Source organism: Leiobunum rupestre, chromosome 11, assembly GCF_980474605.1.
Source record: "Leiobunum rupestre chromosome 11, qqLeiRupe1.1.hap1, whole genome shotgun sequence".
Lineage (NCBI taxonomy): Eukaryota > Metazoa > Arthropoda > Arachnida > Opiliones > Sclerosomatidae > Leiobunum > Leiobunum rupestre.
Window position 1 is genome coordinate 45,987,683 of NC_143394.1, and position 12,952 is coordinate 46,000,634.

Below are 12,952 nucleotides of genomic sequence, written 5' to 3' on the forward strand. Positions count from 1 at the left end.
AGTTCTAAATATTTAAAGTTTGGCCATCAAATGGTAAAATGCGTCAAGTTCCTTCATCTCAAAAAAGTAGGCAAATACTATAAGAGACTGAAGGAGTATAAGATCCTAGAATCCTGCACCCATCTTCACCGTGTTTGATAGGCTTACGTCAAGACGTAAGAAAACGCGTTCCATCAGAAAAACGCTTAAAAAAAAACAATCGCGAAGGAACGGAACTCGGGACATGGCTCAGTCATAAAACGAATCATTACTCTTTGGCACTCAACGTCGCAACGATTTCTCGTCAAAAACGACGCGAAACGCAACGTCCAACGACCTTTGTTCGTATACAATTCCATTAGAGCCGAGGCCTAACAGTCAAACGGAGATAGGCCTCGGTTCAACGGTACGCGTCTCAACCAGACGGGTATAGATCCTCTTAATGACGCGATCTTCAAAGAAAATGTCCCAAATAATTGCGTCTTAGCATTCACTACAACGAAGAACGGAGGTCCTCGACGAAGAGTGTCGTTTCATTAGCTCCCTAAGCCTCGGTCCGTGGAACTACCGTGTACGGATAGGATTGCGGAGGGTCTCTTATCGGAAACGCGCTCGGCGCGGAGGCGGTAGGTGTAAGCTAATGCGATTCTCTCTCTGGATTCGAGCTAACTCGGCAAACCCGAATATGATTATACCGACGAAAAAAAGGTTATACTCAAAACGCCACTGCTGCACCTGATCCCAGATCCACGGTAAGAAAAAAAAGGCTGGAAGTTGCACTCAGGAATGTAGTCGACCATTTTTGGCTTATTAAAACCAAAAATATATTTATCCAGAAGTATATTAGCTGGAAAAATGGGTCTTTCGTAATTACAATAAAAGTATCTATGGATTGTGATTTTTCTTAACCTGATTGGATTAAATTGTTATCTTTCAATCGATTTTTTTATCGGAAATTATAGGGGTACCTATGTGTTTTCCCTTCAACATACGGGATAGATTAAAATATTTTAATCGTATTTAGCGATAAATTATCTATCGTTTGAGACTACTTTCACCCTAATTGGACAAATATTTAATTAATTAGTGAGGGGATACCGAAATACTGGTAGGTGTCTAGATTGATTAAAAATAATATAACCTAAAGTATTTCTGTCGCTTAGCCTGAAGGGTTCGAATAATAGCCGTTCCCTCCCATGGCTTTTGACATTTCGCCGCGGCTACAGTGGGTTTGTTGACGCTGTAACCTCTAAAATTGTTGGATTATTTCGCTAAGAACGAGTGGGAGTTTATATTCCCTTTAGGAGCATTCTCACTTCTTAAAGGGCCACACTGGCGTTTGAATTTGACCTGTTTCGCGCGCTAGTATCCAGAAAAGGATTGGACGTATCTGCTACCACGTGCTAAATTCGAGCCGAATTTTTAAAATTCCGGTGTGGCCCTTTAACTCCAAACTAAAGACACGTTCACACGTACCCTCGGAACGTTTTGCCTAGTTTCGATCTCGCCGCGGTTCTTAGCGTTTGGAAATCTTTTTGTTCACACGTTCGATTTCCAGTGAGTTTTCAAGAAAATAGAGCGTTCTATAAAATCGGTGTGGTGTGCTTTCCCCCTTTTGTTTTCGGAGGAGGTGAAGTTTTGGCCGGTTTTTCGTGTGATAGAAAAATATTTATTTGGCAAACCCGTAAGAAATTGAGAGCGGTCGATTTTTAGGAGTAGCGTAGTTTCTAGCCTAGGCTTCACTAATTTCCGCGCCGTTTTTTTTATTTTAAATGATTTTTGTAATAAATGTTCGATGGCAAATAAGCAAAATACTTGTCCCAAATCCACGGGATTAAAAAGAAACTTAGATCATGAAAATATTCCTAACCCCAAACATACTTCAACACCTAGGGTGCCTCCTACCATGGATAGTAGATTTTAGAGGATCGGTAAAAAGCCTGGTTTTTAGCCCCCGTAAACCAATCACACTAAGGGAGTCGGCCAAGGTTATTTGGAAAAAAAAAAAAACAAGTATCGCTAAGAGTGGACGATACTGTTCGGAAAAAAGAAAAAAGATAAACACGAAGTACATTTTTACGGCAAAAGGTATTCTTTCACGTTTTTATAGATTAAATATGATATACTAAATATCAGTTGATAGTTTTTATTGAATAAAAAAACCAAAATTAAAAATTACTAAAATATAAAGCGCAAAAAATTACGTAACAATATCAACCGCGTTAGATTGCCATTTTGAAATTTTATAATCACGTGGTACAAACGACCTTGCAAGACTCCCTCGGAGGCTCTCGAGCTGATTGATACTCGGGGAGAAATATTATGCACTGTGGAAGGGTATCGAAAACCTGTCCTCTTAATTTACTGTCCATGCTCCTACAACTCCTAAAAGGTACGTCTCTAAAATATTCATATAAAGACAGGACATAAGCCAAATTCTCTTAAACCAAAGAATAACAAAAGTTGTTAGTCCTGCTAAACTAGCTCTATAGTCTGTATGAAAAGTTTGGCGCGATTTGGGCCGATTTTATAGAACGCTCTATTGGGCACGCGTAGTATAGAAATGTAATTAGGAGTTCATCTGCTCACGCATTTGAGTGACGTTTCAAAACGTTCTAATTAAAACTGAATGCACCCAGAAGAAATTTGTTGGATTTTTTAAACAAATAGACCAAAAGGTTTGCCAGATATTTTCTTCTAAAAAAGGTTAAAAAAAAATTTTTAGGCGCAAAAAATTCACGATTAACGATTTTTGTAAAACAAAAGGCTCATGGTTTGCAAAAACCGAGTCGATGACGTCACGAATCACTGTCAAAATGGTCAACGAAGCGATCTGAAACGCGCAACGGTAACTGTTCACACGACGAATACAAACATTGCGGGAGCACTCGCAACGTTGCAGAGGGTAGGTGTGAACGCGGCTAAAGATCCTCATCTCCAGTTGATAACTTGATAGACCAAATTAATTATGTATTTCCGGCGCCATATTTTATTTAAAAGCGGGGGAACTTGCGAAGGTACATGTTTCATACGATTAACCTAATTAGCTTACTCTTAGGAACATTCCTGAATTTGATATAATCATAAGTAACATAATAACAATAAGTATGACAATTAACGAGATTTACAACCCAAACTGATTTTTATAGTTATTGCGTAATCAAGATGTTTTCTCAGCACAGAGCTCTCTAGTGTCTAAAATATGCGAGACTTCCGCTAAGCCGAAACATCTGGTTTCCGATAGGCGGAATATTAGGCTAAATGATAAAAATTAAAAAAGTTTTTCTCGGCGCCACGAGCTTATGTTTTTTTATCACGAGTGATTCGCACGCGGGCTTCAAAACAAAGCCAAGCTCCTCGCGACTCCAGAACGTGCTCTCCGATATTAGGCTTAAATTTTATCAAAAAGTAGTAATCCAAAACGGGAAGTCGCGAGTCCAAGTCACAGTTTGGAGAGAGTATCAGTGCCGAAAAAAAGTTTGGTTAGAAAATTACCATTAAAGCAATAGGAAGTGTCATACATATTGTTATTATGTTACTTATGATATAATATAATTTCTGTAACATTGTTGACCAAAACGCCTGTAGAAGTGTTCTACGTGCAGCGCTTCGAGGCTATGAGAGCAGTTAATTTACAGGGCTTAGGCCTACTAACGGTCGTTCTCTCAGAAAGCCTATACATCTAGACCAGGTGGACCGTAAGTAACGAATTTCCAATGGCCAAATTATTCGCTCCTATCGATCGTATTATTCCCGGCCCAACGCGTTGATCTAATTTTAAATATTTGATAAAAATTGGGTCCGACAGTAAGTTCGTAATTAAATAAAGATCTTTAAAAGTGGCGGCCAAAAGTGAGGAACTGGATCAAAAGGCCCCTCCCCATGAATAATATTTGCATAAATTAAATTTCGGAGTAAATTGCTTCCGACCTTTCCAAGTTAGTTCACTTCCTTGCAACTTCTAAATGCCACGTGTATACTAAGTTTGAACTTGAAGAAGACAATGCATAGGCTATACGTTTCGGAGTAGCGTCGTACGTTGTTAGTTAGTTTTAAGCGACTTAAGCCTTTCCTTAAACTTGGAAGCGCTGGGGGAAAACGTTCTATACAGGGGCCGTCATAATATGGTTAACGAGTTAATGGGCACGGAATCTCCCTACGGTGTATTTGAGATGTGTCTATTTAATAAGAATTGATGGCTAATTTAATTCTCCCGGCAGAGGGCGTGACGGCGTTAAATTCCGCCCTAAATACCGTACTGGGAACAGTTTAAAATATCTATCGCATTTACTTGTAGCCCATCTTTGACGTTATGAAGATTAACGGTGTTGACGGGCGATATAGCATAAGTAACATAATTGACATAAGTATAACACTATTCTCCCAACGCCAATGACCGCGTAGATCATAACCTAAGGACTGACAACACTTCGTTAGTCGTAGCTACTTTTTGGGATTATCAGACAACGACGGACAAAAAATCGATCAACCAAGGCTTACGGAAAATTAAAAACATATATGAAATAGCGTAGATACCTTACGCTGCATACGGGCTCGTGGGAAAAACATATTTTCTGGAAGCGCTACGTAATAGTGCCATCTATGGGTGACCAAATTTGCTATTTGGAAAAGATTTTCTGAATGCGCTACGTAAGTGCCATCTATTGGTAACCAAAATTTGTGCCATTTTTTTGCTTTTGGTGGAAAGATGGCGCTATAACGTAGCGCATCCAGAAAAAAACGCGTTGTCTGCTAGATGTCACTACCGTAGCAGTCCCTCGTAGAATTGTAGATCTATACTATTTCAAATTTCTACGAATATTATTATTAACACTTAGCTATTATTAACACTCGCTTGCAGGGCCGGATTAAGACTTTATGGGGCCTTAGGCCCAAGTTAATTTTGGTGTGCCCTTTCAATAGCGAGCGAAGCCAGCTAGACGCTTCCTCAATTAATAATTGAGAAATGGAAGTAAAATTAATTTTGCTTCCAGATTTAGTATGTCGTCAGGGGCTATAACAGGGGCGTATTAACCATTAGGCAAAGTAGGCACGTGCCTAGGGCGCCATTTTTCTAGGGGCGCCAAAATTCTGATAAAGCCCCACGGTCCATGTACTTGGCTTGCCCCTACTCAAGATAACGCCGAAAGGGTTTGGGGAAACTAAAATAAATTTATTTATTAAATAAAACACCAAACGGTATTTGAAATATAACGTCTTAAAATTTATAGTAATCAATTCCAATTTGAATTCGTATTAAAATTACTTTAATTAAGCCAGGAAATTTTTGTTGTTGAGGCAAAAAAATGGGCTATTTTTAACAATAGCCCCGCCACCTAGTTTCCACTTTTTAGTTACACCATACCAACGTACTTATTAAGGGGAATCTAATGGTGCAAAAATTAAAAGCCGCAAATAATTAATTTTAAAGATATTCTAATTTAAAGATGTACGAACCGAACGGTTCGGGGCGTAGAATTCACTCCGCGCCGAAGAGAGCTAGCCGTCGCGCCGTTTTTTCCCGGTCGAAAATCAGCCTTTCTTTATTTATTGGGAGTGGTAATGGAGCCAGTAGGACTGCAATATTCGCGAAATATGCTGATGGCGCCAGTAGGACCACAATATTTTTGAAATATGCTGCTGTAGTAGACGTGGGGTCTAAGGATTAAAATGACGGTGCCCGAAACAAAGCTTTGGTTAAAGGATTAAAATGACGGCGGGCTACTATATAGGTAGGAAAGAAACATTTCCCAAACCGTGTTCATTTTTCACTAACCATGAAATATAAAATTGTTACTTGCCAGAAATTTTGGGTAAAGTGTAGAATAGCTGCCGCCCACCCAATTGTATGTATATATATATATATATATATATTTTTATAGAGGGCAAGTAGGGGGTTATTTTAATGTTAAATAACTTTTTGCCGGAAATGAATATTTATAAAGATATGAATTTTTAAACATTGGCCTTTTGCAGTGAATTTTCCCTAGGACGATTCTTTAAATTCCTAGATTTTAATGCGTTTTGGATAACGTGGGGCTGATGACGAAAAAGAAAAATGTGGACATGCAAAACATTACTAACTTACTATTTTCGGTATTTTCGCGGTATTTCAACGAATTTTAGGGGTTTTGGTGGGGAAAATAGGTTAGGTTATTTATATTATTAGGTTAGTTGTATTAATATCGGGTTGACGATACTTGATGCGTCAGGCTTGGTGGTGTCCTCTATAGGTTGCGTTATAGATGGCCCATAGCCTTTTTTAGTATGGGGTTGGGGAGGCGCCGCGCGCCCCCAGCGCTCGAGCGAAGTGAGTGCGCGGCGCCGTCAGGCACCATTACTTAGAATACATTCGACGTTGTATAAGTCAACATCACACAGAAGACATATAATATGACATAGTATGATAAAAAAGCCTTAAATGCGTTGAAATACGGGGAAAAATCCCAACCCTTAAAAGTTAGTACTGTTTTGCATTTCAGCCTTCTTCTTTTTCGTCATCAGTCCTACATTATCCAAAAAGTATTAAAATCTAGGAATTTAAAGAATCGTCCACGTCATCAGTCCTACCTCATCCAACACGAGTGCGCGGCGCCGTCAGCCGCCAAGGTATAGTCTTTGGGCATTTTTTAATTAACTTTTTAAATACTGCTTTGCGGGGAATAATTTTCGCACCATTGGAATCTCCTTAAAAAGTACTTTAAGGGGGGTCGAGAAAGGGGGGCAAAGGGGGTGGCGGGGCTATTGTTCCATTTTACCAAAAAATGGCATTAAACCTGGAGATTTTTGTTGTTGACGCAAAAAAAATGGCATTAAACCTGGAGATTTTTGTTGTTGACGCAAAAAAAATGGCATTAAACCTGGAGATTTTTGTTGTTGACGCAAAAAAAAATGGCATTAAACCTGGAGATTTTTGTTGTTGACGCAAAAAAATGGCATTAAACCTGGAGATTTTTGTTGTTGACGCAAAAAAATGGCATTAAACCTGGAGATTTTTGTTGTTGACGCAAAAAAATGGCATTAAACCTGGAGATTTTTGTTGTTGACGCAAAAAAAATGGCATTAAACCTGGAGATTTTTGTTGTTGACGCAAAAAAAATGGCATTAAACCTGGAGATTTTTGTTGTTGACGCAAAAAAAATGGCATTAAACCTGGAGATTTTTGTTGTTGACGCAAAAAAATGGCATTAAACCTGGAGATTTTTGTTGTTGACGCAAAAAAATGGCATTAAACCTGGAGGTTTATGTTGTTGACGCAAAAAAAATGGCATTAAACCTGGAGATTTTTGGTGTTGACGCAAAAAAATGGCATTAAACCTGGAGATTTTTGTTGTTGACGCAAAAAAAATTGCATTAAACCTGGAGATTTTTGTTGTTGACGCAAAAAAAATGGCATTAAACCTGGAGATTTTTGTTGTTGACGCAAAAAAAATGGCATTAAACCTGGAGATTTTTGTTGTTGACGCAAAAAAATGGCATTAAACCTGGAGATTTTTGTTGTTGACGCAAAAAAATGGCATTAAACCTGGAGATTTTTTGTTGTTGACGCAAAAAAATGGCATTAAACCTGGAGATTTTTGGTGTTGACGCAAAAAAATGGCATTAAACCTGGGGATTTTTGGTGTTGACGCAAAAAAAATGGCATTAAACCTGGGGATTTTTGGTGTTGATTAAAAAAATGGCATTAAATTAAATTACTTAAAATTTACAAACTAAGGAAAATTAATAATTAAAGATTTAATGAAATGTTCAGCTTTTGGAACCTCCCCTTTAAAGTTACTAAATAAAATATTATATCTATTAATAAATAGAATTGATGATAGCTCGAAAGTATTTCACAAAGTGTAGAAGGAATCATAAAACAATAGACCTTAGAAAACGCGTCTTATCAAGTGTTAATAACTATCTTATCCGCGCTTGTTCAAGTGTCGAAGAGAGAAAATTCGAAAACTCTCGATAAGAAGTGACGATTCCCTTCTCAGGCCGCACCTGTTTTAAGTGGATTTTTCTTTTATGTTACAAAAAAGAAAAGATTATTTCCACATACCGAGTGACTCGAATCATCGGTACTATAGTACCCAACCCAACTACATGATATAATTCAGAACTAAAAAACGTATTATTACAAGTTTAGATTTTATTTTCGAATGAATTTGAAAATTTATTTTCGATTCTTAAGACTATGGTGATCCTTATAACGATGGGTGGGAGCCATTCCATAAAGAGAGCAACTCCATGACAGTCGTAAAAGACCACACTGTCCACGGATAGCTCTCTTTAAAGTATACTGCTCAAAACAAATCCAATACGGTCCGCCTTATAGTCAATTCCAAATGCCAAATGCCACTATTTCAAAAATAAGGGATTTGAATTAGGTTTTGAATATATTTTTATAACCACGTAACTTAGAAATATAAATGAAACTTCTAATTAGAAATAGCTCACTAGGAAAATTTTTAAACTTAGGTAAAATTGAAATAAAAACCATTTTGTGATATAAATTAGTTAAAATAATCAATTAAAAAACTGTATTAGCGAACTACAAGCCACCCAAAAATTAAAAATAAATAGATACAATTAATTCAACACTTTGGAGTTAAAATATTGTAAATAATAAAAATCGTTATAAAAAACTATTTCTTTTAACTATTTTTTGCAATAACAACAAACCTTTAATATTCAAAATCCAAATATAATTGATTAAATCTGGCAGCTAATATCTAAAAGGTATAGTTTTAATATGTTGAATCAAACTAGACAATATCAACGTATACAGGTTCTTGGTAATATTGGGTTAATTATTTAACAATTATAAACCTGAAGGTTATAAACTTTATAAATAGCCTATTTCGAATTAAAATGTATTCCGAAATCCTGCCCGGGACTCATACGCAACGTAATTAACGAGATAATGGCGTAAAGAATATAATGAGGACTTTCATTATACGTTTAATTTAGCCTGGAGCGTCTTCTAGCCAACCACAAAAGGACATACGTGTTCCGTCTTGAAATTTTAAAATCAATTATTATACTGACCAGGGAAGACTAATCCAAAATCCAGCCATCTGCCAAGTGCTAAGAATCGCGTCTAGTTTGAACGTCCATAGAATATCGAGTGGCAGACACCTGCTAATATCTATTTTTAAAAAGTTTCAGTCATATCGGAATGAGCGTAGGTTTATCGTGGATTTAGCCAAGCAACCGTTTAATCAGGGTATTGAAAGAGTACCAGTTGATATCGTTGTCAAGGTTAAGCGGATTGCTTCAGGCTGTATTGATTTAACCGAGTTTAACGCGGAACTAAATACGAGCTAATGGTAGATAAATCAACCGTAGCACCTTTCGACCTTTCGCCAAACAACAGAAATTGTTATATACTAATAAACTTTTAAAATCTTTGGTTATCTGGATATCAATAAACACATCATTATCGTTGATAAAGCGGTATTGGGGACACTGATAACAACGACATGTACTGGAATAGAGTTTCGTATCATAAACCTCGGTTCTGAGAAATTTACAAAACACGCGGCTGAAATTGATTTAGCTCGGGGAGTTTAAAGGCACTACTGGCGACATCGCTTAGTAAAAAGCAGAAATTAATTTTTATAAATTATTAAATTAATATATATTAAATAACAGGAATAACTATCCTAAACTTTATTTCTAAATAAAAGAACAAACCATAAATAATTTAATCTTGGAAAAACAATGATTACATTATCATAATCTAAGTGGGTGGATATTCTTATAATATGTCTATATAGATTCTGGCAGGTTTATTCTTTTTAACTACATTTACTTCGGCTCGCTAGAGAGGTTGAATTACCCTACAAAGTATTCCTACCGGGGAATAAAAATGCTTCAAAATAACACAAATAAGGGTCTTTTTATACAAGGATGGTTGACTTCGTGCAAAGGTACATTTCCGTCTTGAACGGAAAACCAACCTTTACATCGAGAGGATATTAACTTAAAGGAATTCTGAGAAATAATTGGGATAAAGGGAAATTTAAGAGCTACACTAACTTGTAAGTTACCTCAAGCACCCCAAGCAATATATAAGGCATACCCTCATCCAATAAGTAACTTAATTAGCAAGCGCCGAATGGTTAGCTACTGGTTAATATTCAATAAACAGACTAAAATGTATCTAAGTCATAATAACCTTTTCAATATAGTCAAATTGAGATAAATGGCGTTAATTTGATAAAATTAACCAAGTTTGAACTTACGTAATATTTCGTTAAAGGCCGACTACATAAATCTTCGGCTTACTCTGTCTTTCACTGGGAGTCGGCTGACTGCATGGCAAACGTGTATTGCTACAGCCGACTTCCAGTGAAAGTCAGAGTAAACCGAATATTTATGTAGTCGGCCTTTAAAGCCATAAATATAGCAAATATTTTCCCAGAAGATATATTTAAAAATTAAACCCAACAAATTATTTATATTGCTACCAAACTATAGATTTTGGTTGGCGTTAAGTGGTTCAGCTAATACAGTCATTGATTTAATATATTAAAACTACCTTTTAATTAAAATTAAAATACCACACGTTGATATCCCTATATTTAACTAAGACAATAACCCTCTTGTAAAGAAACACGAACTTACCGAAAATACAGATGTCTACGTAAATATTTGGATGAAACATGAACCAAAAATTATCGAAGATCTGATGGAGAGCCAGTATATTCCTCAACGAGATCACGATTGAAAATGAAGGTTTGGCGAGCAAAACGCATCGCTATAACCCCGACAAAAATGCCCATTTTTTCACTAATAGGTTGTCTTTTTTTAACATGGCATTTTCCTTAAAATTCAATGAAGCATTGGAGCTTACCTAATAACAGCCAGCGTCAGTTCATCTCTTTTTATACACCCGAAAAATTCATATTTATTTCTTCTATTTTTCTATATTCGCGAGTTCACCGGACCGTGATCTCAGCGCGTGTTTCTAGTATTACCAAGGTGCAAAATCAAATCGTAATGAGAGGGGGGCGTCGAATATACCATAAGTATATAAATGTATTTCTACTAGCCAATGTTTCTTGAAGCAAGTAAAACATTAACAGAAATGGGGGGATTGGCAAAAAATTTTGAAAAATCAACGAAGCCTAAATTAATAATGAGGAATGTATAGTCCGTATAATGCGACGATATATTTTACAGAAATGTAAAGATGAACGACTTGGGAAGACGCAAGGTCATTTAACAAAGTTTATCTCGGTGGTTACCCGGCGGTAGGGCTCGACTGAAAATATATCTCTCTTTTTTGCTTCTAAGGTTAAAGAAAAGTGCTTTAATTTCCCCAGAGACCAAAAATAAATCCATCAATTTCTGTTTTTTTACTTATTTCTCGTGGAAAAGGATTGGACGTTAGATTTCTTATATAGCACGCAATCGTGATTCTAAGGTTTTAAACCTATTGCGGGATATATTGACTTCGAAACGTTTGAGCTTTATCCCGACTTGATTCACCGCTGTAAGGCCAGGATGAAGAAAAAAAGATGGTTTGCTAAAAATAACTGACTAGATACCATCGATTTCATGTTAAAATCCTCGCGTGCTTCTCGTAGGAAAATACCAAATTCAATGAAAGCTAACTATATCAAGTTTATCCCACCTAAATCTCGGCGAGATAATTATAAGAATGGAATGAAATTATCAGTGGCGCGCTAGTAAAGGCAGGGCGAGCTTACGACCTACTTGAGTTCAGAATGGGACGACAACATTTTAAATAAGGATCTTCAAAAGTCTAATGAGGGGACTACCAATTCTAAATTAAGGGTCTTTCAAAATTAACCTTGCAAACCAATCTCCGAAAATATTTCATTTTGAACAACGTTTTTAGATTAATGATTTTATTTTCAATCTCTTCCTGTGGGCTGCTTATAGCCGAGCGGTCGATAGCATTTAAGTTAATTTGTTTAATTACTCGGTGAAACAGAGTACACGATGACGCAATACGCTGTTTGAACAAGTCTTTACAATTTTAATAAATCTAGAATTCTATATACAATCTCGAAAATAATATAAAAAATTACTCAATTACCTACGACCTGTTCGCATCATTAAAAAATATGTGGCGACGCCACTGAATATTATTGACCCTTAATATTTTTACCTTCCCTTAAATAGAAGTAAAAATATATTTTGCATTTTGTAAGCTGCCCTGGAAATTTAATATCAAAATATTTTAAGTCGATAGCGTTTTCCCCAGGATTTCTTAAAAAATAAGGTACTTTAAGGCAAAAATTCTGATTTAGGGAAATTTAAGGACCATAAAGAAAAATGAGGTGGTTTAGGCGTTCTATAGAATATTTTTTATTGTAAAAGTGATTTGCTTTCAAAAACATTTCAGTAATTTTTTATAATTTTGATCAATAAAGCTAAAGCATAATTTTGAAATCGAGTAGAGAAAAACAGTTAATACTTAAATCCATACACTTAGCGGCCAAAAATTAAACAACAAATAGTCACCCAAAAACGGTAAACTTACATTTAAACGAAAGATATCAACCACAACAAAGGCTTCAGTAAAAATAAATAATAGAGTTTTGACGTAATTAACCCTACCGTTAGACCATCGCCGTTGTAATGCCTGTAGTTTTATCACAAAAGTACTTGAAAACCGCTCAGACAATAAAAAACGAAATGGGGAAATCCCCGAGCACATATTATAAAGTTTACGTTGTAAGGTAACTCTTCTCAAACTAGTTTAACCTCGTGCAACGCTACAAGGTCGACCGTATGACGACATTTATAATTTTATTTTTTTCAGTCAGCTCCCTTGATTTTAAAATACTGTAGAGCCTTTAATAGAAATTGTATCATCAATAAATGTTTAAAAAAAATCAGCGCCCACAACTCCCGTGTAGATACCGCTGTGGAATAAAAATCTCGCTAATAATCAAAAGTGAATTTGTTGGTTAGTCATAAACCATGATGACAATGAGTCATTGACTGA